Below are 6215 nucleotides of genomic sequence, written 5' to 3'. Positions count from 1 at the left end.
GACGACACTTCCGGGAGACCATACACACACACCCGAGCTACGTGGAGCCCACCATAACACTAACACTATTTTATACACTACTAACACTATACCCTTACACGATGTTAACGTGGGTTATAATAAAAATACATACGTTCTAGAAGAATCGTTTTATGTATATATGTATTAAAAAAAGGGTTTTGGACCTTTAAATAAGTCTCTTTAAGACAAGTCAGGGATCTCTTTGAATGGGGAAACATCAAATTATCCAAAATTGTTCTCCAGTCTTAAGATTAAATTTCATATTTGAAATCACCAATGAAATCTGACAACAACTGACTCATAAATGTGTTTTTTAAACGCTTGAATCATCTCAAAAACCTGTATTTTTTCAGCCTGGATGAAGCTAATGCGCGTTTTAAAACACTACCTGTTTCTATAGCAACCGGAGCTTCTAACGGCAGCTGCAGTGCCGCGATGACTTTACTAATCAACGATTGGCTCTTTAATTTAGAAGGCGGGGCTTTTTCGCTCAAGAACAGTTGCACTTTCTCCATTCCTAAGTAATCGGATGATTTTAGAAAGAAAAATATGACGTTTTGAAATTTTTTAATGTTTTCCTTCATCGAAAAGGTACGAGCTTCGACCTTTATGGCACTTAATGGCTAAATGAACAAAACAAAATAAAAAATACAAAATGTCTATTCATTTTTCACAGTCTATTGTACGGTGGCCCAGTAGTGCACAACACAACAGAATTTAAAAAGCATACATAAGTTCACAACACAACAAAATAAAGCCACAACACAACGAAAAATCCACAACACAACGGAATTTAAAAAGCATACATAAGTTCACAACACAACAAAATACAGCCACAACACAACGAAAAATCCTCAACACAACGAAATAGCCAGAACACAACGGAAATGCTCCCGACCAGGTGACTCTCGGAGTGGGGTAAAGTTCGTTTTCCTTGCATTGTTCTATAGATAGATTCGCCAATTTTACAAATATTTAAACACTACGATCAGTTTTAAGTGTGCAGTTGTATATCGACATGAAATATCAATTCAAAATCAGCTGCGTGCATAATAGCTGCATATTTATACTCGAGAACGCTTTGACCCGCTGCCACGGCGCTAAGGGAGCGTCTGCCAATTCCACCAAGTTGAAACATATAATTTGTATGAATTAAATTCACTTTTTTAAAATGTTCAAATTCCAATGTTGTGTTGTGCATTATTAAGTCAGTTTTACCAATACAATCAAGCTGTGGAATTTTAACATGTCTGTTTTTAAATGTTAAAAGCAATTTTAATTCATACAAATTATACGTTTCAACCAATTGGTGGAATTGGCAGACGTTCCCTCAGCGCCGTGGTATCGGGTCAAAGCATTCAGCTATAATGTATGTAGGTGATTTTAAATTAATATTTCATATCGATAAACAATGGTTAGCCTACATACTATTAAAACTAATTGTGGTATTGATTGATTTCTTTGTAAGATTGCCGACTCTATAGAACAGTGGCAACTTTACATCGCTCCGAGTGCCCCTGAGTGGTTGGGAGCATTTCCGTTGTGTTGTCGCTTGATTTCGTTGTGTTGCGGCTTTTTCGTTGTGTTGTGGCTTGATTTCGTTGTGTTGCAGCTTTTTCGTTGTGTTGTGGCTTGATTTCGTTGTGTTGCGGCTTTTTCGTTGTGTTGAGGCTTGATTTCGTTGTGTTGTGGCTTGATTTCGTTGTGTTGTGGCTTGATTTCGTTGTGCTGTGGCTTGATTTCGTTGTGCTGTGGCTTGGTTTCGTTGTGTTGTAGCTTTTTCGTTGTGTTGTGGCTTTTTCGTTGTGTTGAGGCTTGATTTCGTTGTGTTGTGGCTTGATTTAGTTGTGTTGTGGCTTGATTTCGTTGTGTTGTGGCTTTTTCGTTGTGTTGTGGCTTGATTTCGTTGTGTTGTGGCTTTTTCGTTGTGTTGTGGCTTGATTTCGTTGTGTTGTGGCTTTTTCGTTGTGTTGTGGCTTGATTTCTTTAATTGTGCTGTGGCTTGATTTCGTTGTGCTGTGGCTTGATTTCGTTGTGTTGTGGCTTTTTCGTTGTGTTGAGGCTTGATTTCGTTGTGTTGTGGCTTGTTTCCGTTGTGTTGTGGCTTGTTTCCGTTGTGTTGTGGCTTGTTTCCGTTGTGTTGTGGCTTGATTTATTTGTGTTGTGGCTTTTTCGTTGTGTTGTGGCTTGTTTCCGTTGTGTTGTGGCTTGATTTATTTGTGTTGTGGCTTTTTCGTTGTGTTGAGGCTTGATTTCGTTGTGTTGTGGCTTGTTTCCGTTGTGTTGTGGCTTGATTTCTTTGTGTTGTGACTTGTTTCCGTTGTGTTGTGGCTTGATTTATTTGTGTTGTGGCTTTTTCGTTGTGTTGTGACTTGTTTCCGTTGTGTTGTGGCTTGATTTATTTGTGTTGTGGCTTTTTCGTTGTGTTGAGGCTTGATTTCGTTGTGTTGTGGCTTGTTTCCGTTGTGTTGTGGCTTGATTTCTTTGTGTTGTGACTTGTTTCCGTTGTGTTGTGGCTTGATTTATTTGTGTTGTGGCTTTTTCGTTGTGTTGTGACTTGTTTCCGTTGTGTTGTGGCTTGATTTATTTGTGTTGTGGCTTTTTCGTTGTGTTGTGGCTTTTTCGTTGTGTTGAGGCTTGATTTCGTTGTGTTGTGGCTTGTTTCCGTTGTGTTGTGGCTTGATTTCTTTGTGTTGTGACTTGTTTCCGTTGTGTTGTGGCTTGATTTATTTGTGTTGTGGCTTTTTCGTTGTGTTGTGACTTGTTTCCGTTGTGTTGTGGCTTGATTTATTTGTGTTGTGGCTTTTTCGTTGTGTTGCGGCTTTTTCGTTGTGTTGTGGCTTGATTTCGTTGTGTTGTGGCTTGATTTCGTTGTGCTGTGGCTTGATTTCGTTGTGCTGTGGCTTGGTTTCGTTGTGTTGTAGCTTTTTCGTTGTGTTGTGGCTTTTTCGTTGTGTTGAGGCTTGATTTTGTTGTGTTGTGGCTTGATTTAGTTGTGTTGTGGCTTGATTTCGTTGTGTTGTGGCTTTTTCGTTGTGTTGTGGCTTGATTTCGTTGTGTTGAGGCTTGATTTATTTGTGTTGTGGCTTTTTCGTTGTGTTGCGGCTTTTTCGTTGTGTTGTGGCTTGATTTCGTTGTGTTGTGGCTTGATTTCGTTGTGTTGTGGCTTGATTTCGTTGTGCTGTGGCTTGATTTCGTTGTGCTGTGGCTTGGTTTCGTTGTGTTGTAGCTTTTTCGTTGTGTTGTGGCTTTTTCGTTGTGTTGAGGCTTGATTTTGTTGTGTTGTGGCTTGATTTAGTTGTGTTGTGGCTTGATTTCGTTGTGTTGTGGCTTTTTCGTTGTGTTGTGGCTTGATTTCGTTGTGTTGTGGCTTTTTCGTTGTGTTGTGGCTTGATTTCGTTGTGTTGTGGCTTTTTCGTTGTGTTGTGGCTTGATTTCTTTAATTGTGCTGTGGCTTGATTTCGTTGTGCTGTGGCTTGATTTCGTTGTGTTGTGGCTTTTTCGTTGTGTTGAGGCTTGATTTCGTTGTGTTGTGGCTTGTTTCCGTTGTGTTGTGACTTGTTTCCGTTGTGTTGTGGCTTGATTTATTTGTGTTGTGGCTTTTTCGTTGTGTTGTGGCTTGTTTCCGTTGTGTTGTGGCTTGATTTATTTGTGTTGTGGCTTTTTCGTTGTGTTGAGGCTTGATTTCGTTGTGTTGTGGCTTGTTTCCGTTGTGTTGTGGCTTGATTTCTTTGTGTTGTGACTTGTTTCCGTTGTGTTGTGGCTTGATTTATTTGTGTTGTGGCTTTTTCGTTGTGTTGTGACTTGTTTCCGTTGTGTTGTGGCTTGATTTATTTGTGTTGTGGCTTTTTCGTTGTGTTGTGGCTTTTTCGTTGTGTTGAGGCTTGATTTCGTTGTGTTGTGGCTTGTTTCCGTTGTGTTGTGGCTTGATTTATTTGTGTTGTGACTTGTTTCCGTTGTGTTGTGGCTTGATTTATTTGTGTTGTGACTTGTTTCCGTTGTGTTGTGGCTTGATTTATTTGTGTTGTGACTTGTTTCCGTTGTGTTGTGGCTTGATTTATTTGTGTTGTGACTTGTTTCCGTTGTGTTGTGGCTTGATTTATTTGTGTTGTGGCTTTTTCGTTGTGTTGTGAACTTATGTTTGCTTTTTATATTTCGTTGTGTTGTGCACTACTGGGCCACCGTACTATTGTATTTGATCATGTCTAAATAATATCCATATGCAAAACCTAATGAAAATAATTATCTGAAAAATTCACCAAAAGGTTTTTTCCCGTTCCAAAGGTTGTAGTTCATTCCTAGTGGCTTTACTCAATTATGTAAATAAAAAAAATTAAAAACATAATTACCTGCAATCTTTTTTCACATTTCCACTTGTTGTAATATGTACCTCATAGATGAACCTGCCAGAGTAATATATTTTAAACAGCTGGTACTGGTACAACATTTTAAAATATAAGTTATAAGATATACAGTTGCAATTTCAGTGCATCAAGGTCAGCAGCGCAGCAGATATTTGTTATGTCAAGAAGTTTAAGCAATATTTAAATTATTCTTAACACAAGACATCGGAAGAAGTGTTGTGTTCACTCAGTCTTCAGACAGAGTGAGACCAAAACCAACCAATGATACATTATTTAATAAAAGCTTACATAACCAATTTCATCATTACTCAACCAATAAAAAGTTCAATATGATCCATTGCTTTTATATATTTTCAGAAAGTACTCCTGACTGAAATCGCTATGAATAATTTAATCCAAACGCTTCTCTTCAGAGCGCTAGCTACTCTCTGCTGTCTCAGACGACCATATCTTTGTCCTGTGTGGGCCACCGTAGCTTCTCTATGTGCTCCGACAGGGAGGGGTGAGCGGTGGGGGGTGCAATTCACAACCTCACCACTAGATGCTGCTAAAACTTACACACTGCACCTTTAATGAGGGATGTGTGGACTCGTTCATGTTTTTAGATTTGTGGAGTAAAAGTTATACTTTTTATTTTGAAGTAAAGAGATCAAATTAAACCCTTGGGGTAAGACCTGGCACAGAATGTTGTGTTTTATTGTTATTAAATTGAACACTTATTGTAATTTATAGGGTTATTATTCAGTATTTGCATGAAGTAGGATATTCACTTTCATTATCCTTTAGGTTAGTTGTGAGTGAAATCATTTAATTTGCATTCAGTGTTGATACGCTCTCAGAAAAAAAGGTACAAAAGCTGTCACTGGGCGGTACCTTTTCAAAAGGTCATTTTTGAAACATATTGATACCTTAAAGGTCCATATTATACCTAAAAAGGAACAAAAGTGTACCTTTTAAAAGGTAACGCCCAGTGACCGCTTTTGTACCTATTTTTCTGAGAGTGTATTATAACATATCTTCAACTGAAATGTGGGCTAATATTCATATGCCTGTACTTAAGTCATACAATCATTTTACCTTTCAGATTAATCGATATTACTGGGATTCTGTCATCGGTTATTCAATTATTCAGCTACACTGTCAAAATTAAATTTAGTTGATTTAGTATTTTACACTTTAAAACCGAGCAACTGTTTCTGTTTAGACATCAGCTGATCATCATCACATGAGGCTGAAGATTTGATGCGTAGTAAAATGATAAATCAATTGCTAAAATTGGAAACGTTGGAATTTTATACTTGAACAATACATGGGTTATTGACGTGACATGCTGTCACACAACATAAACATGATTAGTATAGTCATCATTTAAAATGCAGTAAATGGTTATTTCATTGTCTAGATTGTTTAGCCAAACCTCAGAATTGTCCGTCTCAAGCATGTTCAATTAATTACAACCTTTATCAATTAAAAAGAAAAGCATACACATGTTATTAAACAGCTCAGGCATAATTTTACAAATGTCTATTTTAGCAAATGACAAAAAATTTTTTTTAAATCCAAATATTTTTAAAAGCGTAGGAAGCGTAGGAACCATGTCCTCCGGTGCGACACTATATCCTGATATTATATCGGGCAATACAGTGTGACTTTAATTAGTTGAAGGACCCCACTCAAGGTCATGTGACGCGCACGCGGCGGCCATTTTCCACAAGACCGAAAGTGCACATGAAGTGTGGCATTTGGGACAGGGCCTATATGTGCACTTTCAGTCTTCGGTCCATAATTGGTCAAATATTTAACTTTTTTGAAAGCACTATAAAAGTGTTC

This window comes from Gobio gobio, assembly GCF_949357685.1.
Source record: "Gobio gobio genome assembly, chromosome: 16".
NCBI classification, from domain to species: domain Eukaryota; kingdom Metazoa; phylum Chordata; class Actinopteri; order Cypriniformes; family Gobionidae; genus Gobio; species Gobio gobio.
The sequence above is the reverse complement of the archived record's forward strand: the minus strand, read 5'-3'. Positions refer to the sequence as shown.